This window comes from Nelumbo lutea, chromosome 1 (assembly GCF_056320005.1).
Source record: "Nelumbo lutea isolate HS-2025 chromosome 1, American lotus-T2T, whole genome shotgun sequence".
Taxonomy (NCBI): domain Eukaryota; kingdom Viridiplantae; phylum Streptophyta; class Magnoliopsida; order Proteales; family Nelumbonaceae; genus Nelumbo; species Nelumbo lutea.
This window is the reverse complement of record NC_142684.1, coordinates 14,500,202-14,527,915: the sequence shown is the minus strand read 5'-3', so window position 1 is coordinate 14,527,915 and position 27,714 is coordinate 14,500,202. Positions and strand designations below refer to the sequence as shown.

General features: G+C 41.1%; 2 long non-coding RNA genes and 1 pseudogene across 2 annotated transcripts; 1 reads left to right on the top strand and 2 right to left on the bottom strand.

The window, feature by feature from the left end:
* Positions 1 to 786: 786 nt before the first annotated feature.
* On the top strand, positions 787 to 1,812 carry LOC148873617 (granule-bound starch synthase 2, chloroplastic/amyloplastic pseudogene; annotated as a pseudogene).
* An 8,148-nt stretch (positions 1,813 to 9,960) lies between these two features.
* Positions 9,961 to 11,204, bottom strand: LOC148873616 (uncharacterized). Its single transcript, XR_016104415.1, has 2 exons — positions 11,028 to 11,204; positions 9,961 to 10,532 (listed from the first exon to the last, which is right to left on the bottom strand). It is a non-coding gene; the product is annotated as an uncharacterized LOC148873616 (long non-coding RNA).
* Positions 11,205 to 20,439: 9,235 nt separating this feature from the next.
* On the bottom strand, positions 20,440 to 21,619 carry LOC148873615 (uncharacterized). Its single transcript, XR_016104414.1, has 2 exons — positions 21,148 to 21,619; positions 20,440 to 20,983 (listed from the first exon to the last, which is right to left on the bottom strand). It is a non-coding gene; the product is annotated as an uncharacterized LOC148873615 (long non-coding RNA).
* Positions 21,620 to 27,714: the final 6,095 nt, after the last annotated feature.

Here is a 27,714-nt window from a genome sequence, read left to right as displayed (position 1 = left end):
ATGAGAAGTGAAGACTTGCACGAACTGTGCCCAACTTTTTATTGATCCGGGCACGAGATTCTGGTACCATGTGCGGGTCACTCCTGTTATGGTCACACCACCCAACAGCGCATTGTAGCACAGTCATAGGCAGCAGCGGGCCACCCAGCAGCACGCACCGCCCGGCAGCGTGCAACAAGCACTAAGCAGTAGTACGCTCCGCACGACAGCAGCAGGCACCGCACGACAGCACAACGCTCCTCACGGCAACAGCACTGCGAGACACACGCACCGCCTGGCAGCAGCAGTAGGGCGAGGCCCACACGACAGCTCATCAGGGTGGGCCCACACTTATCTTACCACATCAACTCTGCCCGCCAACTTGCCACCAGCTACACCATTCCTTATCCCTTATCCCTTATCTTATCTTATCTTAAGTAAGAGTTGTGTTACTATTAGGAATAGGTAATTAGGAATTTGAGTTTAAGTTGGATTACCTTAGCCTAGCCGAATCCAACAAGGAATTTCCTTTTGTAAATCTCCTATTTAAAGAGATACGAGTTGAAATAAAGCATTCAGTTTTCCCAATCAAGAAAGAGAGTGAGGAGAGTTCGGGTGGTCTCTTGGACAAATCACCCATTAGGAGAGCTCGGGTGATCTCTTGGACAAATCACTCACACGATTGCCACAATAGGGTCTGTACGCAAGGGCAAGGGCAAGGGAAGACAAGAGTTTCTCCCGGTGAACCGACCCGTGACGAGATCCTACCCGTGGGCCCATAACATTCTGGTATCAGAGCCGGTCATCATGGGAGATCTGCAACAGCTATCATCCAGGGTCCACGAACTGGAGCATAGGCTCGTAGAAACCAGCAGGGAGGTTCATAAGGTCAAAGACGACGTCCGGGAGATGCGACGCCTGCTGGAAGCATTCCTCTCCAACAAAGAAAGGAGTTCTAAGGGAATCGCCAACACAAATAGTCGTCGTCCGAACTGGGCAGAGGCATCTAGCGAACAGCAGATCGCTGCCCCTACAGCCGTAGTTATTACCAAGGATCAGCGCACGGAGGATGAGACTGTAAAGTCTCCTCCTTTGGCCGGGGACAATGTCACGAACATTATATTGGTACCTACAGAATGTGCTCCTTTGTCGAAGACAGGTGGACTTGGCAATGTTGCTAGGGCTTTACCGAAGGCTTTGGCTCGACGTGAACATAGAGTTATGATTGTAGCACCACGGTATGGTAACTATGTAGAAGCCCAAGAAACAGGAGTGCACAAAAGATATAAGGTGGATGGGCGGGATATGGAGGTAACTTTCTTTCAAGCTTATATTGATGGCATAGATTTTGTGTTCATGGACAGCCCTATGTTTCGCAACATTGAGAAAAATATATATGAGGGAGGCCGAGGGGATATTTTAAAATGCATAGTTCACTTCTGTAAGGATGCTCTTAAGGTTCTCTTCTGTAAGTATACCCGGTGCGCTCCTGTGATCCACAACATAGCACACCAGGGTCATGGTCCAGTACGCGATTTTCATTATGTGGAGCTCCTACAAAACTACATACATGACCCAGGAGGTGGGGAAAACTTCAATATCCTTGCAGCTGACCTGGAAGCAGCAGATCGAGTAGTCACTGTAAGCCATGGTTACGCCTGGGGGCTGAAAACTAAAGAAGGAGGCTGGGGTCTGCATCAAATAATAAATGAGTGTGATGGGAAGCGGAAGGGCATCGTGAAGGGGATTGATGCAAAAGAATGGAACCAACTTTATGCACTGAGCTATGGGACAGCCCCTTGTTGTTCATACTGTTGGTGGACTGAGAAATAGTGTGCAGTCGTTGGATCCATTCGCAGAGTTCCAAACCACGTATCCGGAATTCGAGCTTGAGGACAAGCTCGTAGTCTGGGAGGGGTGTGATGTTATGGACACACCACCCGGCAGCGCCGCACAGCCGCCCGACAACGCACCGCCTGGCAGCGCGCAACACGCACTGCCCGGCAACGCACACAGCGGCACGCACCGCCCGACAACGCGCAGCACGCACCGCCTGGCAGCACGCAGCATGCACCGCCCGACAACGCACAGCATGGCAGCAGCACTAGGCAGCAGCACGCTCCGCACGGCAGCAGCAAGCATCGCATGACAGCAGCACTGCGAGACACGTGCACCCTCCGGCAGCAGCAGTAGGGCGGGGCCCACATGATAGCTCATCAGGGTGGGCCCACACTTATCTTACCACATCAGCTCTGCCCGCCAACTCGCCGCCAGCTACACCATTCCTTATTCCTTATCCCTTATCTTATCTTATCTTAAGTAAGAGTTGTGTTACTATTAGGAGTAGGTAATTAGGAGTTTGAGTTTAAGTTGGATTACCTTAGCCTAGCTGAATCCAACAAGGAATTTCCTTTTGTAAATCTCCTATTTAAGGAGCTACGAGTTGAAATAAAGCATTCAGTTTTCCCAGTCAAGAAAGAGAGTGAGGAGAGCTCGGGTGGTCTCTTGGACAAATCACCCATTAGGAGAGTTCGGGTGATCTCTTGGACAAATCGCCCACACGATTGCCACAATAGGGTCTGTACGCAAGGGAAAGGGCAAGAGAAGATAGGAGTCTCTCCCGGTGGACCGACCCGTGATGAGATCCTACGTGCGGGCCCATAACAACTTCTTTGAAGGTGGTGGAGAAAGCCACGCACATACAGGATTCTCAGGCCCTTGCCAGGTGCATCTGGGACTGGAAGGCATCAACATGGTCATTCAAATCGAAGGATCCGTCATACTTATCCAAGGGAGGAAGCTTGAAGTCTTTTTGCATAGGAACAACAAGAAGTTCTGAAGACAGGGGGGAAGAAACTGAAAGGAGAGGAGTAGCTTTTACTTCACCTGAGCTTATCTCCTCCTTACCCTTGAGCTCAGGCAAGTCGCGAGTGGCAGTTCGACGATCTCATCAGCGCCTCCGCTGCTGCTTCGCAGGCTCGGCATTGGTGCTGCTTGCTTCAGTATTACCAAGCTCGATGGGCCCAGGGAGGGGCTCGGATTGCTGATGATAGCTGTGAATCAAAGGGCCTTGCTTGTAATCCGCGGCTAGGACCTCAAACTGGTTTTCGGCGAGCGAGAGCTTGAACTGAGAGTGCTGAGGCGATGCGGGCCTGACTGGCTGGGAGGCCCCCAACCTGCATGCAGGCTGCGAGGCGGGGGTGACTGGTCTCTCCTTCCTGCCGTGGGACGAGGCTTGGCTTTTGGAAGGATTCTGGGTTTGAGAGGCCTCTCCCCGGCGAGGATGTTCGCTCTGACGAGGGGCTTGGCTTGCTGCGTGGCCGGATGCTGAGGGGGAAGCAGCTGCTGGGCCTGAGGCAGTGGAGGGAACTGCTGTTGATACTGGTACTGAGAAACTTGATGCAGCACTTGCTACTGATAGAGTTGAAACTGCTAGAAGTGTTGCATTTGAGCTTGCATAACTTGCATGCACTGCACCAGGTCTTCAAGCTGGTTTTGGTTGGTCACTGGGGGAACAACAGAAGGTTCAGTGAAGGTTGTTCCAACCGTGGAAGGGAGCGGAGCGTTCACAGGTGTCACTGTCTGAGGCACATTCAGGCTGGGAACTCCGTCCACAGAGAGGGGGACGGTGAACTGTCCAATGCAGACAGTGGGGAGCTGAGGTCGCTCCCCAGAAGTGTTATGGTCGGCACCTCGACCGACATTGCTAGAGGAAGCCATGGATGCTGAAGTCTTACTAAAAGTTGTAGAGTTTGGAGGAAGGCTTTTTGAAGCGATGGACGGTACCTGAGAAGAGGAAGGCAGAGGATTCCCGAGGAGCTCGTCCAGTGAGAATACTCCGGTGCTTAAGTTAGAACTGAGAGCTGTAGGAAATGCAAAGAGAGCTGAGAGTGCAGATAGCGCTAGATCAGTTCAATTACCTCCGCCCCTTGGAAATTGGGGTCCTTAAATACTGGCTGTTTTGTCAAGTCGGGTGTAACCGCCAATGGCCCTCTGTCGCAACTGTTATTCACCAGGGCTGCGCAGGTAACCGTTGCAGGGTACTGGTCCAATCGGATGAGAGATGTGACTTGGGAAGGACAGACACATCGCCGCCTGTCGAGAGACGAGGGTGCAGCCCGCTGGGTTGGTAGGTATTGCGCCATCAGTCAAGAGACGTGGGTGTAGTCTGACGGTACAGTCTTGTCAGATAAGAAGCTTCTTGAGGACACCGCATCGCTTAATAGCGAGCTGTTGTGGCGTCCCAAGGTGATTTCGCCTGAGGCCTTTGAGGCGGCCTTACCAAAGGGTTGGAGCGAGCTAATTGTCCAAGCTCGCAAGCTGAAATAGCTTGGAGTGTTCCTCGTCTAACACACTAGTGAGCTCAAGCTCGCTTTGTAACGAGCTGTTCCGCAATGAGTTGTTTATGTAGCGAACTGGCCCACGAGGGTTTCAGCGAGCTCGTTACACCGGATTATAACCAGACTATCATGCTGAATTGTTACTTATGCTGAGTCATGTCCATATGTCACCTTCTTAGGAGGTCGGGTCAATTCACCCTCCATCACCAACCATGCGGAGACATTTGCTCATAACTCCATGACACATAACTCCTGCCAATCCAGGCTTAAGTTACAAATGCCATTATCTCACTAAAACAGGGAGACTTGGAGTGATGGACATGCGAACGGGAAAGAGAAAGAGGGGCCCACCCTACAAATACTTCTTGTGATGCTGAATCGAAGAATTTATTGACAATTCAAGATGGACAAGTCATCAATATTTTTCCATATCCACTAAGTACTGAACCAACCAATCATGCTAATAATGGTACAGGTAAACAAAGCAAAGAAGCAAACATAATACCTAACGAACACCTGGCATGCCTACCACTTTGAGCTCTCAAATCTAAGCCTTGGTACTCTGCAATAGAACTTCCCGTTTCCAAAGAATCTAACAGTAGCAATAAATATATAACAACAAAACCAATAGCAAGAAAAAAGCTAGTGGTGGTAGAGGGTGATGCGGTAACATGTGAAATGTTGATATCGTTGGTGATTGCAAAGGTCGCAGAGCAAGAATCGATAATAGTCGCGTAACTCTGGAGTGGAATAAACCCGTGCGGCGTCTAGGCCAAGGTAGGCCAGGACAAGCCTTTTTGTATGCTTAGGGCTAGGAGTTGTTCGATGAAAAGGCTCCACCAAGGTCAGTAGCACTAGATCATGACCTCAAGTCGCATGGCCGGGGTACTCGGCTGGCTCTGGCCGGTCCATGGGAGGTGCCTCTTACGTGCTAAAGAGGGACGGCCATGATGAGAGGCGATTGGGCACCGATGATATAGGCACATGAGTGTCAATGATGATAGGCAACCGCTGGGTTGGAACACACCCATGCGCTATGGGCAACGGGATAGCTCATTCAACTTAGGCAAGGGGCTGGGCATGGTGAAGGGTCATGCTTGAGCCAGGCCCGCATGCCAAGCCTCCCTTGAGTGTCGGTGGCGTAGTGCTGGTCCATGCACTGTCTCCATGAGCATGTGTGCGCCCATGAGAAACCCTGGCAGCCATGCTAGCTATTAACTAGGGCCGCCCCGCAAGGGATGTTGGTCTAAGAGTGCCAAGGTTAAGCACCCAAGGAGATCGACCACCCCTCCTCAAAGAGTACGTTAAGCTTTTGATGGTTTGCCTGAATATGACATGAGATTTCCCAATAATCTTACTAGCAAAAATGATGGTGATGTTCCTTAACGTAAGCCTGCCAAGCGTAGGCAAAGCTAAGCCTGTGTCAGACCGTGACACTATGTGAAGAAAAAGAAACCTGCAACGTCACTATTTCTTACTCTTTCTTTTCGCATTAGTTCCCCCTTCTTTCTCCCCCTTGACCGTTTTTAATCTCAGGCTATGACCTTTGGAATCCTGAACATTCTTGGGACTTCCAGCACTGGTGTCGAAGAAGAAAACGGAGTGGAGAATAGAAGGGAGATGCAATTACAATGAATGCTTCGATTGGAATAAAGGGAGAAATGGAAAGAATAAGAGAGAGGCTAGGGGAAGAGAGAAGTTTGGCGCCTCGTGTTTTTTTGGGCGCCAATCCTAAAATAACATTTCTTCTCTTTTGTTTGCCAAATATGAGGGTATAAAAATGTGGTTAGAAGCACAAGAAGGCACCTCTATGATACCGAAAACGAAGATGCCTCCGTAGATATGTTATAGAGGCTTTTTTTTATGATATTTCTTACTTAATAATTTTATAAATAAAATCATATTGATTAAAAACATTGAAATTTCAAGATGTCTTTGAACCCATAACTATTTCTGAAAGCTTCAATTCAGAGTATTTACTAATGGAGAGAGAGAGAGAGAGTGCATGTATCTAATTGTGAAAAATGTCATACATCTACATATATCTATCAGTGTATCATTCTCTATTTAAAATTTAATAAATTAGTGTTATTTTTCTAAACCAAAAAAAAAAGAAAGAACAAAAAAGTTCTCAAATACTCTTTTAAACTTAACACATGGATATTAGATCTCTGAATTTAAAAGTCATCATATAAGATGTATCATTCTATAAGGGTGGATCTTGATTGCGTTAATTTATAAAGGAAAAATAGAATGGAGGGTATCAATATTAAGGGCATACTTTGATATGTTTGATATTTATGGCAATATGAGAGAAATAATGGTGAAACTTTCCAACCAAGCCTATAGAAGGAAATACATAATCAACTATTTTGTAAGCTTTTTATTGTGTTTTATTTGTTTATTACATCTAAATTGATTTATTGTGGATTACAAGGCCCTTTTTTCTATTAATGATTTTTCTAGTTTTCTAGGGTTCATTACAATCTTAGTACTTGAATTTATTAGCATTTATATTTTCTTTTCTATAGTTCAATGATTTGTTGGAGGATCACAAGGGAGTGCGTGTCTCAGAAAATGTGCACCAACTCAATGTCTTGTAATGAGGTTTTAGTTAGGACTAACACAAGACAAACTCATCATGATATTATAATTTTTAATAAATATTTCAGTAATTAAAATATTAGATATTAGTGTATCATGACTCAATAAAAATTTGAGAAAATTTCACTTTGGAAGTATTTGTCAATACATATGATTTTGTTTTTAAAATGAAAACAATTTCTTTTTGTTAGTTTTCAAGAGATATAAACCTGAAAGGGCAAGAACCCCTTCTCAACCATTTTTATGATGAATAGCAAACTTTGGGGTTCAACTATGATACCAAAAATTTTTGTAACCAATCAACCGGTTTCATAAAGGTTTAAACCAATCAGGTGGCATTCATCAAAATTAACCAGGGTTTTTGAGTGTTCAAAGCTCTTCCAATATTATGGCTTTCTAGCACTACAGTTCTTTCCTGAAATTTTGATAGCTAACAGCGGTTGTCTTGACAAATAACAACCATTGTTATTTTCTAAGTTCAAGAAAGATTCAGGATTAAATTCCTTTAGAAATAAATTCACCTAAAATATGTTGTTTCTTTTGATAAAAAATATTTATCATTTAAATTATCATCCAACAAAGAAAATTATAAATATTTAACATTTATAAGTTGTTCCAACAAATAAAATTATAAAAAATAATCATAGTGATTTTTTATATGTTAACAATGATTTTTATTGTAGGAAAAAATCTATCAATGATCTTTTGAACTCATTGATCTAACAATAATTTATGCCAAAAATATTTTTTTCTTAATGTTTAGGAAAATTTTGAAATTAAAAAAAAAAACATTTATTTTATATATCCTAAATGGATTTCATACCAAGGAGAAACTACAAGATGGATCTATCAAACTTATTTCTTCAACAACAATTTAACGTGTCTTGTAGTGAACTTTTAGTAGGTTGGAATCTCAAACATTGTTTGATGTATTATTAGTGAAGTTATTGTATGATATGTATATATTCTAGACTCCCGATATTGTTGATTATAATATATTTCTTTATATAAGCCGTCAAAGTTTGTATTTGTTATGTATAGATACTTTATTCAAAGTTATTTCAAGTTTTTATTTATTATTATATATTGATACATTTGTGGGGTTACTTATAAGATTTTTACCAATATATTCAAGTATATCCATATCATTTCATCGTGTTCATACATATTCAAAAGCGAATCACAATATGCACCTGTATGCAAGCTTATTAATATAATACCCAATACTAATACTTTAAACCTTATCCACAAGACACTATAATTAAACATCTCCCCATTTAACGATAACCAAAATGTTCTCCATGTGCGGCTGTTTTATGTTATGGATAGTGTTATGGTTAGCAGATTGGGACTTTCATAGGCTGTGGTTGTAAGTACAACTCTCACATGCAGCCCTTTTCAGTCATACATTGGGAACATTTTCATACTTGTATCTTTTTATTCATGGTAAGATGTTCTCAATGCATGGCTGAAAGGGGTTGTGATAACAGTGTGATGTGAGCACAATTTTGTGAGCACCAAATCCGATATCATAATATGTGCCTTTGTTTGTGGCAATCCTGCCCTTTTTTCAATCCATCATAAGGTCTATGTTAATAAATTATCTATTTATTGCAGGTCTAGATCTTTTACACTTCCATTTAGTCTAGGGCAGGGCACGTGTTTCATCATTTGTTTATTTAACACGTGTCTAAGGACAATTCAAATCTCCTACCCACAAGAATCATTGTATATTGGAAACATCTCCCATGAATAGTAAGATACAAATACAGATACAGCTGTAAGCATGGGCTGGTTTGAGTAGGGTTTTTGTCGGTAAGAGATCAGATATTCTCGTAAGGAGACAAGACTGAATGGAAAGTATAAGACTGTAGTCCTTAATTGCAACATGAATGTCATACAACTCGGCAATTGAAGTGGGTCGAGTTAAATCTCAGTCCACAACACGCACTGAATTTATAGGATATTCAATCATCAAGAATTGAAGCTGATCAGGATATCCCGAGCCTGACCTGACTATTGAGTCTATTCTTGAGCCTTATTATGAATCCAAAGCCTGTTATGCAATATCTTTTTTTTTTTTGATAAATCTGTTTTGCAATATCTTAATTAGTTTTAACTTTTGATTTCACATTATTTTAACTTGCTCCTATTATATCACACATTCTATGCATAAAATATTGCTACCCAAGATACAAGTATACACCTAAATTCGAACAAAACATAATTCATTACCTAATATCTATTATTATATATTTTTTATTATTTATAATATAATATTATTGGGCCGGGCTTAGGCTTGGTCAAGACTTAATTAAAACACCCAAGCCGATAGTAAGCCTGACAGGTTACCCAGCCCATGAACAGGTCTAATCTGGAGTGGGACAAAATTATACAACTTTGGGTAGCCGCAAATGAATCAGGTCAGATCTGTTTACGTTTGGACTCAAATCAAATTTTGTTTGCAATTATATATTAAATACCATTAATAACTTTAACTCAAAATGATAAAAATTAATAAAATTATACGAAAACTTGAACCTATGAATCTTTAGTGAAAACACAAATTTAAATATATAAATCGAATTGAATGAGACCATACTTGATTGATTGGATAGGATGGATCAGTCAACCGGTTCCCATGTAATGTAATAATGATCTTAGTTTGTATATTGGTTAAGAAAATTTCAAGGTGGCAACCCTCTACTTAGGGTTTTAAAAAGGCAATAAATAAAACTAGACCTATTAGCAAATACGATGATTAATATCATTTAGACATGCCTTAAAAATTGAAACATGGCTAAGCAAGTTAGGAGTAAGAGACCAAGAAATGTATAGTCTATTAGTTAGTAACCCCTTATAAACAGCATCCTGTCCATGAATTTAACATTAATCCACGGTCAAGATTCATTTCACCTATACAATTGGGCTAAGAATTGTGAAATGGGCTGAACAGTCAATGCTCTCAAATATGAATATGATACATGGATAATCGTTTTTGAAACACACAAGTCAAAGCGTTAATTGGAAAGAGATGTTTTGTTAAAGTGGGAGAAGTCAAACAGCATTTATTGTAAGAAACTAGTTAATATTATTTCCATACATGCTTCCTTATTCAGCATCAGCATGAATGAATTACTTGGAATCCATACATGCTTCCTTATTCATATGTATCAAACTTTCTCTCACAAACACTAACATAGTATTGAGTGTTGAGTGTTGAGTGTTGAGACGCCACTCCAAAGTCCAATCCAATGCGCGCGACACTTTAGTTTTGAGGGTCGGCTTCAGTCTCAGCGTCAGGCGCCTCGCCGAGGTAGGAGCAGCAACGTCGGCAGCCGCCTCCATAGTACCCCCCGCCACCACAACAACCGTATCGGCAGTAGCCTCCTCCGTAACCACCGCGACCGGGGTATCCACCATATCCACCACGTCCAGGGTATCCACCATATCCTCCACGTCCAGGGTATCCCCCATATCCACGTCCAGGGTATCCCCCATATCCACGTCCAGGGTACCCTCCACCAGGGTATCCACCTCCTGGGTTCCAGCCACCAGGGTATCCACCATACTTGGCATCATCAACTCCGTTTGCCTCCGTTGCCTTCTCTGCATGCATGTGTAAAATCAAAGACAATTTTAGAAACTTTGAAGAAGTTTATGCTTAGTTTGGAAGAATAACGGCCACCCAATTAATCAATGAGCAAGATCATCATCTAAGTTTAATTTGCCTCATATCATATTGGATAGGTGATCAAAAGTACGTAGCAATCAGCAGGCTATGGTATTACAGCCGGCCGGCCATCCAAGAGAACTAAATAGAATAGACGTCCTGTTTTTCTTGCATGCAAAATAAGAGTTGGGATCAGTACGTAGCCAATAAGTGCTTATATAGGAGCCAGCCAAGCAGGACATACTACGCCATGGACCCAAGAGCCAAACAGTCATCTAGCTAGGTTGAAGCCTGGGATCGATGGGATTGTTTCAATTCTTCTATAGGCAGTATTTGCCTGGGCATTAATTAATTAGATATATAGCTTCCCTGATCATGCATGGACAACAACGTATGAAATGATAAAAGAAAGAAGCGAGAAATTGACGTACGCGTTTTTTCTTCTCTGGTGGACTCAGACAATTCCTTAGCTGCCACCTCTGAAGAGATGAGAAGAAGAACAACTACAAGACACAAAAGTAAAACAACCTTGGAACTCATTTTCCTCACCGAAAACCACTCAAATCAACACAGGAAAGAAAGAGGAAAGAAACTATCTCAACAAGGATGAGGAAACTTGTTTCATCTGATGCCAATTTATACATCTCCAAAGAGACGAGTAGCCATTAATGATCTCTCGAATATGATCCACTATTTTTAGTTGGCTGTTGGCTCTTGAGCTCGGTGCAATCTTATCTTTCTATTGACTTCTTAAACTATGCATATACCCATGTCGGTACACCTGACTATAATAGTGGTGGATCAGATTCTCTTAATATGGGGAGGAGAACATGTCAAGTTACTAAGCCCTGGCCCCCGGGGGACAAGCCTAAATTTTTCTAATGGCTGTCTGTCTGTCAGACTATTAACCCATTGATCATCACATCCGCTATCACCTATCTAGAACCTATCTGGATTCTGGAAGGGGCCATTTGTCACTTGCCAGAAGGGATCTCTCCCTCTCATTAATGGACTAAAGACAATGAAGGGATTGGTGGTATTAGAGATGGCTGAAATTCATTGACCCCACGTACTCGAGCTAAGATGCATGGAACCATGGCATCGGAAAACATGGGTGAACTAATTGCCTCAGCTAGCCACATGGCAAAACTGTGTCTAGATGCAGGATTGTGTAGTTATTTTGTGCAGAAAGGATGTTGTATACCACACAGCAAACTAAATTATATATGAATCTGGTTTGTTCAGACTGGTACAACTATCAGTCTATCCCTACGACAAGAAGATCAAAGAAACTAGTAATACAGGTGGCTAAAAAGAATTGATGAGAAAAGAAAGAGTCGGTTGAAAAGCCATTGGACATACTTCTGTTAGTAGCACACCAACCAGCCGAGGGTACAATATAAGAGTATTTAGAGTCCTTTAGGCTGTGTTTAGTTTGATACAAAATAAGAGAGAAACAGAAGAGAGTTCAGGGAAATTCTTAGGGTTTAGTTTGTTTGCAATACAATTTATATGCAGTGGTGCAAAAGCATGGGAATGCATATGCTAAATCAGTTGAATGCAAATTCAGATTTATATCTATGGGTTTTAAATTTTATTATGTTTGTTTGCAGCATAAATCAAGCAATGTTTTAAAAACCAATCCAGAGGCAGCAACCGGTTCAACCAGCTGTAACTGCATATATATATTTATATACATATATTATTTTATATTTAATTTATGTTTTTTTAATTCAGTTTTTAATTTTTTTATTTATAAAAAATATTAAAATTTTTAATTTAAGGCCAAAAAGGGGGCTTTTTTCACAAAAAATAATCACCCCAAACAGACATCGGAATGCAAAGTTATGACCGTTGAAAGTTTGCATGCATTGAGTGTGCAACCCATGACCTGGTCACTGGATCAAACGGGTCAACGGTCGAACCAAACAGGTTGAACAATTCTTCACCAAGTCAATGGTTTTTGACCGTCTAATGGGTCTTGACTGAACCGGACCTAGAATCCTGGCCAGGTGATGGTTCAAACGATTCGACCAGCCGAGTCAACAATGGATTGAAAACATTAAAATGAAGTGAAATAAAACCTAAAAGAAATTAAAATAAACACAAAGTCTTTTTTAATTAAACCCAAAGTTAAAGTGGACGAGAATGCACTTTTCTAATTTACACTTCCATGGATTTGTAGTGATGCAAATAGAATTGCATTGCAAATAAAAAGAACCTAAGGAATTTGTAAAAGTGTGCATCCCAACCAACACATTTAGGTTGTATTTGGTTTGATAGAAAATATGAAAGAAATAGAAAAATGGAACAAATTTTATTAATTACTTTTCCTCTTCATCATTTATCCGTAAATTATTTATCTAAGTACACGTTTCTCAGAGCAGGTGTATTTACTCGTATTCTTTTCTATTAAAATTATATAGATAAGTTTTTCTATTACCAAATTTAACTCTAAATCTTTTTGTTTTAAGGCTTAATTTGAAAGGAGTATAAATACAAATATGTATAGTGCAAAGCCTTGTATTATGTATTTCAAAACCTGTATTTGTACTGTGTATATATTTGTATTATTTGTACTCTTCTCAAATTAAGGCTTAAATCTTATTTAATGGCCGTTTTTGTATTCTTAACTTATTCCTAAGAAAGTAATTTATCCATCAAAGAGAAGGGAAAGGTTTTCATGGGTAAATTGATTGAGGAAAGTTGAGTTTTCATGAGTCCCACTAGCAAAACAAGACAGAGAGGTTTTGAACTGAAGGGATGAAAGATCAATCGTATGGACGCCCAAAGATTACGGAATAAGGGGGCGAATCTCAAACATTTTTCTCTCCTTTCAACTGAGAATCGCATTCCCTATTTAGAAAATCATATTTTCAAGGATCATTCTTGAACCATAAACTGAAACAGATCTGAACCAAAAGGAGTAGGAGAGGATTATACCTGATACGGAGAAACAGTATCCCCCAACGAAGGTGTTCACGCCCAAGGAATGATCCAAAGACTACTCCCACTGAATATGGTGCAGTGTAGGATGGAGCAAAATCAGTAGTGTTCTTCTCCAAGAACTCTGTCCTTCGCAAGAATCAGCAGAATGGCACATGAGCACAGCTTCCTATCAATCCTTTCTCAAAGAACTGATGTCAAGATCGAATCTTGACTTCTCCCACAACTGGAGATCGAACTGGCAAACAGGGGCGGCAAGAACAGGGAGGCGGCAAGAAAGAATTCTACAGGGATGCATAATTCTTCCTTCTGTGTGATTTCAGCACTAAAGAGGATCTGATTGTGTGTCTACCAAAGGCTGCCGCCCCCTCCTTCTTTTGTTAACCTAAAAGATCAGCTCCTAATCCAATTAGGAGATGCTATCCAAATCATATTTGGATCAGCCTTCTCTTTAGGTGATAAGGATAAATCCTTATCTTAACTACTGATTGGATTAGCTTTCTCCTAATCTCATTAGGAGGTTTTTAGATCTGAATCACATTCAGATCTAGACTCTCTGAGTGGATAGGGTCAAGACCCTATCCTACCTGCTAATCCATCTCAGAATTCGCCCCATAATTAACTAATTAAATAGCCCAGTTCGAAATGGGCTTCAGTCCCATTAAGCTTATGTGCTCGCTTAACCTTCCTAACTACTACCCAGTTGGGCTTCCTTGTATAGCGTGGGACCCAAGCATTGATTTACACATCAGCCACATGGGTTCGGCCCAGCCTTTATTACAAAGCCTGGCCGAATACACTGTTATGGACAATGCACCCCTTGAAAACCCATCAAATGGGCTCTATGGGCCCAACACTTACCCTAAGTGGTCCCTAGGCCAAGCCACCTTGTAACACATAGGGACTGTGGGCAGATGCAAGATTAGCCCATCAGGTATTATCCTCAATGGTCTTACACTTAACCTCTCAGCCCATAATGATCATACACTGCCCGACAAGAGAGGACATCTCCCTCGACTGCAAGGAACAGTGTTGCACTCTCTGCTTATATGGATCCCGGGAATTAAAACCTTCTTACAAACCTTTTAGAAACCATAATATATATACTTTTATATCTCATATAAAATATATTTTGCAAAAACAAATCTCAACGATTGAAATCGGTTGCCGGTAGTCTTGGTTTCCATCAGTAAAAGTGCATCCCTGATCATTACCTTTGTCCGACAAAGGGGTTGATTCTGTCACTATGATCACCCACTCAGATGAATTCTCAAACTGTCTCAACATACCCAGGTTTTGAGCCCCGCTAAGGATCTCACTGATTGATACATCAAAGACAGCCCAATATGACACCTAGTGTAGTATCATAATCGAGTCTAGGGGTCGGGTGTAACATTTCAGTTTTTTCCATCAATCTCCAAGGTCCAGGGCAACACTGGAAATCTGGTCCAGTTCATAGATTCAATTAATCGCACACTGTATGTGCCTAGGGTCTCACCCTGCCAGCTGAGACAGGCCACCCCAACCGACTTGGTGGCACCACAGTGTCAGCCTCGTCAGGATAGGTCTTCCCAGACTGACCCACTAGCTGTGAACATTCTAAACTAACATGAGTCTCATTAAGTGTCCAGTTTAAGGGTATTGCACAGAAACAAACCAAGGGAACATGAATCAAATATGCATTTTTATTTATTTACAATAAACTCATAAAGTACATCATTCTGATTGAAGCTAAGGGCATACAAAACTGTCTAATTGATTTGCTCAACTCTTTCTTACTGTTTATATAGATTACAAAGAAGACTTACAATGATGAATCCTATCTAATCTAGGATAGGATTAGATTGAATCCTATTTAAGATAAGACTTATTTTACTAGGATAAGGCTTATCTTTATAGAGATAATTAATACAATTTTAGAGTAACTAGAATACAAAGAAACCTTAGGATTCTAGAACCTCACGAGCCGAGCTCTACTAGGCTTGAACTCGACTCGTTTAACAATCGAGCCACTGAATTAGGCTCAAGCTCGGCTCATTGCCACCCCTAGCCATGAGTGCCAAACAACAAAAAAGTACATCCCAGCATGGCATCGGTTCCACTTTACATCATTCACCGGACCGGAGCATCAGTCATTAACGGTGTAAATATATACCTCAAACAAATGCAGCCTTAGGAAAAGGGGGTCAAAGAAAAAGTTATTAATGGTGCATAGCACCGAATATCAAAAAAAATATATCTAACCAATCAACAATAGACAAGCCATTGATTCACAAGCTTGGATCTTCTACCCATACGCACCCGTGGAAACATCTCACCATTAATGAGTAATGACCTTATAGGTTGCAGATCTGGACTGGACTCATAATCAATATAAAGTAGGGTGTATTCACTCTTGATGTGGTACAATAGTACCAGTCCGGATTCTCTACTGACTCAGTTCTGTTTCAACTAATCCAATAAAAGAAAGCCGCTTGCCTCTAAACATGTTTTAAAATCCTAATTTATGCAAATAATTAACCGTTGTTATTGCTCTACCCTTAGGCATCTTTTCCTAAAAAATGTTTTTTTCTTGTGCATGATTTCTTTGTAATTCCTCTCACCCTCTCCTTTCTGGTGTTTCTGGAATTTGTTATATTCACCTGTCAGTAAATTCTTGTCACCTAATATCATAAATTTTCTCACTGCAATCTCAAATGTCCTTAGATGTCCTCAGACCCTCTCAAAACCTTTCAAATATAAGTCAATCTCTTATTCAAGATGTATGAAAATCCAAGTTCTAATTTATGTTGAATCCGCATCAATTTTGTTAACTTATTTTGAACATGTTAAAAAAGGTAGGCATCCCCTTATTTTTCTTGCTTTTACTTCCATTTTCATCCTCTTTGCTTTTACAACTCAATCAGTATAGACACTACTGCTCTGTTTTTCTGCAATTGAAACAAGGCAACTGATTCTAAGCTTAGAATCCAAACCATAAACAGTTATATTTAGAGAAGAACAAAAAATAGGCCTAACCCACCATGGATCAGTTCCTCTAGCCCGGGACGGCCCGGCCTAACACGACTGAAAACTCAGCCACGGTCCATGCCAAGCCTGACCTGGGAAGAAGATCGGGCTGCCCAAGCACAGCCTGCTGAGGCCTGAGGCCCGACACGGCATAATACGGATGGTGTCGGGGCCACCTTCAATCCGTGCCATTCCGGCAGGGCACGACCCACAGATTACAGGTATAGTTTCAATCCATTGTAAAATTTCTATTAATAAATGTATTCTTTATTGCGGAGTTGAATCTACTACGCTTCCATTCAGTCCAGGGAAGGTGTCCCATCATATGTTTATTCTTACACGTGTAGGAATACAAGACTGGATGAATGTTTAAGTCCGTACTCTTTTATTGCATTCAAAATGGGTCTTTTAAATATTGGGATTGGGGTCGAACCTATCAATGCACCTCCTGTATGCACATGTGCAAATAAAAATGGGCAAAGTATATTACACGTGTAGGGTTAATTAGATGGTTGAATTTGGACTGAAGCAAAATTATAGAATTTTGGGGTAGGATTGCAAATGGATCAGATCAAACTGGACATAGGATTGCAATCAGATATTTTACTAATAAATATAATATAAATTTGAGTATATATAAAGTTCAAAATATCAATACTCTCTACTGAAAATCTTTCTGTTTTAACTTTTTTTATTTGGTCACAAATTATTAGCATTTAAAACTAATAAAATCACCTAACTATTATAATTTAGATTATCAGTGACTCTAAAAAAGGATGAGTATCAATACTTTGAAGGGAAAATTATTCTATCAAAAAGGCATGATAGTAAAAGGGCTATGATCAATTAACACACAATCAAAATTAGGTCGACATTTTTTTGGTAACGTAGAGAGATCAAATTTGAATCACCTTTAACTGGATAGGATTAAGAAAGTTCGTATTTGAATTTGATCGAATGGGTTCCATTTTCTGCCCTAAATTGGGACCATGATCTTGTGAAAGAATTAAAACTAGAGTTTCATATTTGAAAAGATACCAAACAACCAAATGAAAGTCCAAGGTAATTGGGACCATCATCTTATAATGGACAGCATGTTGAACATTGGAGTCACCATTATTTGTCCTGCATGTAGACCTGACAAAAAATTGATCCAACATGTGAAGTTGATCCAATCCAATCCGAGAAAATAGGATTAGGGTCTCATATTTAGTTACATGAATTTGAGAATGACCCGACCTGATCGAATACAAAAAAACTAGGTAAGGTTGGGTCAACACGCTGACCTGATTATAAGGTTTAATTGGGATTATTTATGTAGTTGTTAGAAATTTTTACTCTTTAATCTTTACATTTTTTTCTTTACTCTTTAAATTGTTAAATGTTCAAATTTTTTTATTTTATTTTTAGAATTTTAAGATCATTTTCTTTAATTTTGGTATTTTCATATATTTTTTTTTATTTCAATTATTTTTTCGGATGACACGTGAATCAACCCTAACCCGAACATCTAAAGTTAGGGTCTACCATTTGTCAATCCAACCCGAAACATCTTAACCCAACCTAAGCCTGACCCACCCAATCCAATTGCCAAGTCCCCCCGTACATTTGAAAATATCTCTCTGCACAAGTCATGAGCTCAAGTAAGAGCATTAAATTAATTCCAAAGGAGAAGAAATAACTAAAGTAAGCAACATCATTTTCAAAACTTGCTTCTCCAAAGTCCAAACCAATACAAGTTGGGTGTTGGGAGTTAAGCAGTAGGTCAGAGCCCAGATGGGTTACGGAACCCATCAAGAATCAACACACTATTATGTTCCGTATGCATAAGGTATGGTCCCCTGCTGTGACTGTGGGCTTCATACACTGAACGTTTGTGTGTAGCCCATCCAGTTCCAGCTGTAGGTTTTAAGAGGATCCATCGTAACACAAATAAACAGTATTGAACATGTAGATAGTACAAGGGATTTAACGGGAGACAGAGTGCATGAAAAAGAAGCCCCATGGATCATACTCTTGAGCAATATACATGATCAAACGAACATTATTCATTTCCAGCTGCTTCTCTCTTGCCAAAGAACATTCCATCACTTTTTGTTTGCAATTCAGCTGTGTAGTCACGTTGCTCACCCGAAGAATATATTTGATGATGGATCTGGGTGCTAAGTCGGGTACCCGATTTTCATGCCGGGCCCACCCTCGGCCCATCCAAATTTTAGCAAAACACGAACCCTAGCCCGGCCAGGTTGCAAACTTTTCATTTGCTTTTAAGGGATTTTAATTGGCCTCATATACACAATAATGGGGATCTAAAAGTTCTTTTCTCTTTTAGCGTATACAACTGGGTAGCCCATCCCCTAACTCAAGTGCACAAACCCCCGCTACAATCAATAAGAGACCTTACCAACTAGTCAGTTCGCACCTTGTATAATGAGATCTAAAGTTGAGGTTAATAATAGATTGACATTCAATTATGATGAACATGGACTTCTTTAGGAGAAATGACGAATGGTTTCATGAGGTTTGATATTAGTTGTTATTGTTGTAAAAGTAGAAGAGCGGAGAATGGAACTTATCAGTTTGACACTGGCTAAACCACCATATGCTATAAAACAGATAAAGGGAGAACGACGGTTCAGCCCAAGGTCAGAATTTATAGACACAAAATACTATTGGGGTAGGTACCAGCTCGGAATTGATGCCAATTCATAAATGGGCATTGATAAATAGAGTGTGAATTATTGTCATTTTGAATGTTTATAGCTCTGCAGTGAAAATTAGAAATCTGCATTGAGTCTGTTCGTACTTCTCGTAAAACAAAATACACAGAGGACATAGCCCATCTTGCCCCATACCCAAATACAAATCTCTCCCTTACAAACTCAACCTAATCTATTACAACTCAAACAATCTTGATGCGAATCCAGGGATGCCCACTTTATTTATCATCTCTCAACCCGACTTGGATTTAGATTAACTGATTTATTTTTCTATTTATGATATATATTTTTGTTGCCTATATAACTTTATAAATTCATAGTAACTTTATAGAAATATACTATCTTAACAAATGGAATTCAATAACTCTATAGGTTTTACATGTCCACGGATGAAATTCAATCTCTCAAGTTCTTGTCAAATACAGTTCAGAAATACACCTATCCAAATTTGATCTGATATCCTTTTACAGCCCCAGTTGGGAATCTATGTTGTTTGTATTAAGTTGGGAATTTTTTTTTTTTAATAAAGAGAAGTCATACTATTAACAAACACATGGTTAACAGACAGCTCAGTGTATGAAGCCTGTATTTTGTATAAATATTATGGCCTGTATTTTGGAAGGAGTATAAGTATAAGTATGTAGTGTGCAAAACCCTGTATTTTGTATCATATTATATATTTTTATATGATTGTATATATTCGTATTTGTACTCCTTCCAACCTGAGCCTCAGGTTATATTTGGTTGGTTTGCACTAATGCAAAACAATGATAGTCACATGATTTGGGTACAAATTCTGATTTATTTTTATTTTGAAATTTACCTTATTTTTATTTTTACCAGCAGAAAAAAGTCAGACCCCAAACAAAATTAAACAAAAATTTGCATCATTTTCATTTGCACTGCAACCAAATGCAGCTAGGCACAATTAAAGAACACTAGAATTAAAATTCTTAGAATTCAAGTTTTAAATTATTTACACATTACTTAATATTATGGCCTCAACCTAACCTAATCCGGATTTTTGGAGTCAGGTTGGACTAGCCTGCTGGCCCAAGTTTTGCAGCATAAAACAAGCCCCCATTTGATGAATATAGCTTTCAAGATTGGTCGCATCAGTCTCTTAAGGTGGCAGAAATAAGTAGATAGTTATGTTGGAACACTTAAGTGAAAGTGGTAAGCAGTACTGTATCAGCATTTATTGGAAAAAAACCTAAAAGCTAATTAATATTACTCCCATGGGTAAAGCCAGCAGAGCAACTGGTAGTGGTTTTACAAGGCTTTCACAGTGGATATCAATCAGCATGAGTACTGAAGATGGGATTCATACATGATACATGCTTCCTTATTCATATTTATCAAACTTTCTCACACAAACACTAACATAGAACGGAGTGCTGAGTGTTGAGACACCACTCCAAAGTCCAATCCAATGCGCGCGACACTTTAGTTTTGAGGCTTGGCTTCAGTCTCAGCGTCAGGCGCCTCGCCGAGGTAGGAGCAGCAACGTCGGCAGCCACCTCCATGGTACCCCCCGCCACCACAACAACCGTATCGGCAGTGGCCTCCTCCGTAACCACCGCGACCGGGGTATCCACCATTTCCTCCATGTCCAGGGTATCCACCATATCCTCCACCTCCAGGGTACCCTCCACCAGGGTATCCGCCATACTTGGCTTCACCAACTTCTCCGTTTGTCTCCGTTGCCTTCTCTGAGCGTACACAAAGATCAAGGAGAATTTTACAAAGTTAGAAGAAATTTATATTTTATGCTTAATTAGCTTAGCAGATCGAACAACGGCCACACCCATGAACATGAACATTGAACAACGTATAAAATGAAAAAACAAAGAAAGAAGCGAGAACTTAAACATACGTGTTTTTTCTTCTTTCGTGGTTTCAGACGCTGCCACCTCCCAGGAGATGACAAGAACAACTACCAGGCCCAAAAGTAAAACAACCTTGGAACTCATTTTCGCTCAACAGGAAGGAAGAAAAGAAAGAAACTATTTCAACAAGGATGAGGAAACTTGTTTCATATCTGATGCCAATTTATAGATCCCCAGAGGCTCAGTAACCATTAATGTATATATGACCCGGCGCCCTCGGTTTAGTTGGCTGTTGGCTCTTGAGTTTGTTCCATCTTATCTTTCTATTGACTTGTGAAAATGCAGTGCAGTCATACTCATACCCATGTCGGTAGACCTTGCTAATTACTATAGTAGAAAGTGGTGGATATTCAGATTCTCTGAATATGGGGGAACATGTCAAGTTACAAAGCCCTGGCGGACAAGCTTTACCCTTTGATCATCAATCAGCCTCTCTCTCTCTCTCTCTCTCTCTCTCTCATTAATGGACTAAAGACACTGAAGGGATTGATAACTTAGATATGGCTGAAGTTCATTGACCCCACTCCTCAACCCAAATGACAGGTAAGATGGAACTATGGGGAAAGCATGTGAACTGCATTGAATTGCCTTATCTGCCACATGGCAGAGCCGTGTAGCAGAATATGAAAAAGATGTTTTATATGACACAGAAAGCTGAATTATGAAACTGCTTTGCTCAGAGTGATTCAACTATCTATAACAAAGAGAACAAAGAAGGTAATTAATAGTACCGGAGGGGCTAAAATGAAAAGAGAAACAAATTGTCAGTAAATAGCTATTGGAATCCGATGTATATGGTTCCCTTCACTGAACAACTCAACAAGCTAGCTAGATGTTTCTCACCTACATTCATTGAAGTAAAGTCGTTACAGAAGCATTTGTTAGGTTGCTCAAGTTTTCTACTATCATATTATATTTACATGCATTGTAAACTAGTTCATGAGCAACTCTATTCATATCTTTATTTATATGGGATACACAAACTATATCAAAAAAAGATAGAAGGCCTTCTGAGTCAGAAAAACAGACTAATTTCTTGAGTTTTAGGTAGTGGGCATATTGGAGTCCATGTAGGAGGGCTCTAATTGATTAAGTGTATTTTTATTATTTAAAAAATGACTAACGTTATCTTTATTGTTTTGAATAATTGACTAATATTTTGTTTACCGTTAATGTTCTACTACAAACCATTTAAATGTGTATCACATCACTGTTATAACTTTCAAAACTACTCAATTTACCCTTATTATAACTTCCAGCACCGGTACCAGCTCTGATCGAATATCTCATTGTCCCCTCTAACACCGACTCTGACACACCAGCATTGGCATCTCCGGCACGGGCTCTTAATTGCCTCTCTCCTATTTGAATTATTAAAAATTATAATGAAATTTAATATAGATCCAACGGTTCTAATCATCCCATCACATACATCTCCCGATCCACGAGATGTCCCAAGTCTCAACTCAAAGCTGAACATCTAATCTTAAGATTAATTGACTTCACCTTAGGTTAGTTGTGCTGAGTGCTGAGATGACACAATAGGAGTAGTGGGGCTGAAGCCCGAAGCTCGAACATCCGCCTGCACCTTCACTGGTGAAGTGCAGTAAAAAAGGCATATGCTTTCGAACACAATAAGAGTACATTAGTAAAAAAGAAGTAAATTTGCACTAAAGTGGACTTTTGATAAAAAAAAAAAGACATACTTTATTGGAATTCGTTTTTACATCCATTACAACTAAAAATTTGTTTGATAAAATGGTAAATTTGTTATTGCAAAATTAACTCAATTTTACAATTTTTATGAACCATTTTACATTATATTTGCATCATTTCCAAACACAGCCTTATAATTTATAAAGAAAAACAAAAAATACAAACACATTTTCAACTATATCATATTCTTCGAAATTGAATACGAGAAACCCAAATTCTATCCAATTTTTACCCAGATCTTATCCGAATCTGACAAAATAGGACATGACTCAAATTCAAACAGGATAATGATCTGATTCTTTTGCAGGCTTTAGTATTTAATAATTAAAAACCATGGGAGAGATTGCTTTTTTTCCTATTACTACACATTATTGGGGAATCGGGGCGGGGGCAAAGAAGGGTGTACCTCAGATTGGCTTGAATTAGCATTTTACACTGCTTTGAATCAGGTGTTGGATTACTAGACAACTTTGCACACTGATTGTGTTCTTAGTCTGCGTGTTCACCGGATGTGCCTATCAGATGTAGATCAGTTTCATTGGTATTTGGCTAGTTTGGATAAATTGGGTTACTTAGAGCACATGCTTAGCATGGCCAACCCTGACACTAAATTAAGATAGACCAAACATTAATATTGCCCACCCAACTTTATTTCATCTAACTGTGAGGTCGCAGCAAATCCCCGACTACTGCGTTTATTGCTACATTAAATTTTAGAGATCAAGGATTGAAGTTGAAAAACAAGGAGTTGAAGGTTGAGACTTGAGTCACCAACTGGTTGTGGGCCGTCTGGCTCAGTGTTGATATGTTATCTAGCTGTAGTGTAGGTGTACAATTCGGGTTGGTTCGAATCAGTATTTTGTACTCTTTTGGGCTTCGGTTTTGGACTGGTTCCATTCAAAATTTGCCCATCCCCTATCTAGCTGGTTGTAGGGGAGACTTGGGATTTAACCCAACATAACTTGGTCTGGGCTCATATTTGGGTTAGGTCCGATCAAGGTTATGTGGGCTTCGTCTGGTTGGTCGGGTTTGAAAGAATTTATGAATATATTATTGTATAGCCATCTTTTATTAGACTTTATCGCTTAATTATTTAGGAATAGAGTTGATTTAAAATGCATATAAATTTTATTTATAAATGTGCATTGATGTATTGATTTTTAGTGATGTACCGATTTTTTGGCTAAGAAATCACTCGAATACCAGTAGGCCCTCGCGGAGTATGCCTCTACATCGTACCTAGATGGCATTGAGGACACCAAGAAGGCCCTTCTGTAGGTGATGCCCGATTTTGACATCGAGGGGCTGAAGGTGATTCTTGACTCCCCCGAAGAGACATAGGCTGCTGATGACACTGCCCTCCCCCCGACTGACAGTGAAGCTTAGTGGGGTTCTTGTTTTTGTTTTTCTTTTTTATGATGTAAATGTGCTCAGCATCTATGGTCATGAATTTTTGTACATGCTTACATTGAATGGAATGAAAAATACAAGCATTTTTTGTACGGTGTTCTCCCCTTTATATATATATATATATATATATATATATATAGATATATAAGTTCACAGGTCAAAAAATGGCTCTCTTTAGGTGCATGCTCGCTTTAGATTGTTGAGGGGGTCGAGGCCGAGGCAAAGGTAAGCGACCAAGGTGCAACTTGCCTGGCTCATTTTCTCCTAAGTTTTTACTTAGGCAAGGCCGATGCGGTCTGCCAAAGTATGGGAGGGAGGTTGAGGCCTAGGCCGAGGTGTAACTCGCCTAGCTGACCTCTTTCCCAAGCGGTTACTTCAACAAGGCTGAGGTGGAACTCCAAGGAGGTTGGGGGTCTCGGGCAGAGGCAAACCACCGAGTTTGTTGGGGTTGTCGTCTATTAAATCGCACTAAGAATATACGACCAGAAGGCCATCCGCCGCCGAGGCAGATAGCGAGGTGTGTGATGCCTCAGTCGTCCTGATGTATTTTAGTTTGGCGAGGCATTAAGTTTGGGTGTTCATCACTAGCTACGTGCCCTGGCGATGGTCCAACATAAGCGCATGGTCCTCGAGAGAGGCTGCGCGCTTTGGCTAGTCGAGAAGCCGAGGGGTCCTGGGGACTTAGTGAGAACACGCACTAATAATTGAGCCAAAGAGGAACTTTGCATTTCATTCATCAAAATTTGCATTTACTGGTAGTACATTCGGAGGTTCTCCAAGATCCACGTCTGAGGGACGGGTCTTCCATCTAAATGTTTGAGGCGGAAGGTGTCGGGGCCGACGACTTGCTTGATTCTGTAGGGGCCTTCCCAGTTAGGACCAAGTTTACCCACACCTGGCTTGGGGACCATGACTTTACTGAGGACAAGCTCTCCCTCTTTGTAGTGCCTCTCTTTCACCCTCGAGTTGTAGAAGCAGGCCACCCATTATTTATAGGCAACCACCCTTACTTATGCTTGCTCTCGGGCTTCTTCCAATAGGTCTAGGTTTGCTCTAAGTGCTTCACTGTTCTCGGCTTCGTCGTATGCTTCAATTCGGAGCGTCAGTTGGCCGATCTCTATTGGGATAACAACTTCCATACCATAGGTTAAGCCGAATGAGGTTTCTCCCATGGTTGTCTGAGGTGTGGTCCAGTATGCCCAAAGTACACTGCTTAGTTCGTCAGCCCATAGACCCTTAGCTCAGTCAAGGCTATTCTTCAATCCATCCAGTATAGTTTTGTTGGTGACCTCAGTTGGGCCATTTGTTTGGGGGTAGCCTACCGAGGTGCACTGTTTCTTGATACCAAGGGAGGCACACCACTCCCGAAACTTGGCGTCATCAAATTGCTTCCCATTGTTGGGGACTAGCATATGGGGGAGGCCGAAGCGACAAATAATGTTCTTCTAAAAGAAGCTTTGAATTGCTCGAGCTATGATGGTAGCCAAGGGTTCGACTTCTACCCACTTGGTAAAGTAGTCCACGGTGACAACGAGGTATTTCCTACCCCCCGTTACCTGAGGGAAAGGATCGAGGAGGTCTATTCCCCACATGGAAAAGGGTCAGGGGCTACCAAGAACCGAGAGGGTTGTGGTCGGCTGATGGAAAAGGTTGGCATGTCTCTTGCATTGGTCACACTTCCATACCAGCTCAGCTACGTCTTTGTGGAGGGTCAACCAAAAGTACCCATGCCTTAGTGTAGTTTGGTAAGGACAACCCTAAGGGGCTAGTTCGGCAGGACCTCTATAGTGTGAGCTTGAAAATGCGGCCTAAGATTTCTAGCCGAGACTACGAGGGCGAAGGCTAGTTTCTCCACCTCGGGATATCTGGTTTCGGCATCGCAGATGACCTTATTGATGTAGTATATCAGCTTCTATGCTTCTTCTTTTATCAGAACTGAGCCGATTGCCACGTCCCCAGCTGACAGGTATAGATATAGGGTTTCTCCTGGAGCTGGCCGAGCGAGGAGGGGAGGGGAGGCGAGGTAGACCTTTAGCTCGTCAAAGGCACGTTAGCATTCCTCTGTCCACTGAAAATCCTTCAACTTTTTGATGGCACGAAAGAAGGGAAGGCAACGATTAGCCGACTTCGACATGAAGCGGTTGAGAGCAGCTATTCGGTCGGTGAGTCTCTGAGTCTCCTTTACCAGTCGAGGGGTGCCATGTTTGGTATGGCTTGTATCTTATCAAGGTTGGCCTCAATGCCTCTTTGAGTAACGACAAAGCCTAAGAACTTGCCTGAGGTGACGTTGAAAGCACACTTGCTAGGATTAAGCTTCATGTTGAACTTCCACAATGTGTCAAAGGTCTCAGCCAAGTCCAAGGTATGCATCTCGGCTTTCAGGCTCTTCACCACCGTATCGTCTGTGTAGACTTCAATGTTCCTCCCCATCTTATTTTTGAACACTTTGTTGACAAGGCGTTGGTAGGTGGCCCCTACGTTCTTAAGGCTAAAGGGCATCACTTTGTAACAGTAAGTGTCATGCTCGGTGATAAACGAGGTCTTCTCCCCGTCCTCTTGTTGCATCTTTATTTGGTTATATCGGGAGAAGGCACCCATGAAGCTAAGTAGTTCATACCTTGCAATGGCCTCGATGAGGTGGTCTATCCTCGGCAAAGGAAAACTGTCCTAAGGGCAGGCTCGGTTAAGGTCTGTGAAATCAATATAGATCCACCATTTTCCATTAGCTTTCTTTACCAAAATCACATTTGACAACCAGTCAAGGTAGTATACCTCTCGAATGAAGCCAACGTCGAGTAGCTTGCCAACTTCCTCTCCTATGGCCTTCCAATGCTCTAGTGCAAAGTTCCTCTTCTTTTCCTAAACTGGCCTAGAGCTCGGGTCCATGCTCAGCTTGTGAGCGATGATCGAATGGTCAATTCTGGGCATGTCAGCGGCGGACCAAGCAAAGGTGTCAGCATTAGTTTTGAGAAAACTTACGAGTTCGGATAGGCTTTCAAGGGGTAGGTTGGACCCAATACGAACTGTATTCTCGGGCTTGACCTCATCAAGGGAACCGAGATAAGGTCCTCGGCTGGTTGGCCTTGGCTCGCTAGTTCCTCCCTGAAGTCGAAGCCCTCTAGTGGCAATGCTTCCTTGTTCTTGCCCTTTAGTGTTGCTACATAGCATTGGCAGGCCACTTGCTGGTCCCCTGAATGACTCTGACACTGTGCTCGGTGGGGAACTTGAGGGCGAGGTGGTATGAGGAGATGGCTGACCTGAGCATGTGAAGGGTCAGCCTCCCCATGATTGCATTATAGGGTGAGCCAATCTTCATGACCAGAAACTCATTCATCCACATCACCTTCCGAGGCTCGGTCCCCACCGTGACAAATGGGGTAATTTTTCCTTCTGATCTGACCACATTACTAGAGAAGCCGACTAATGGA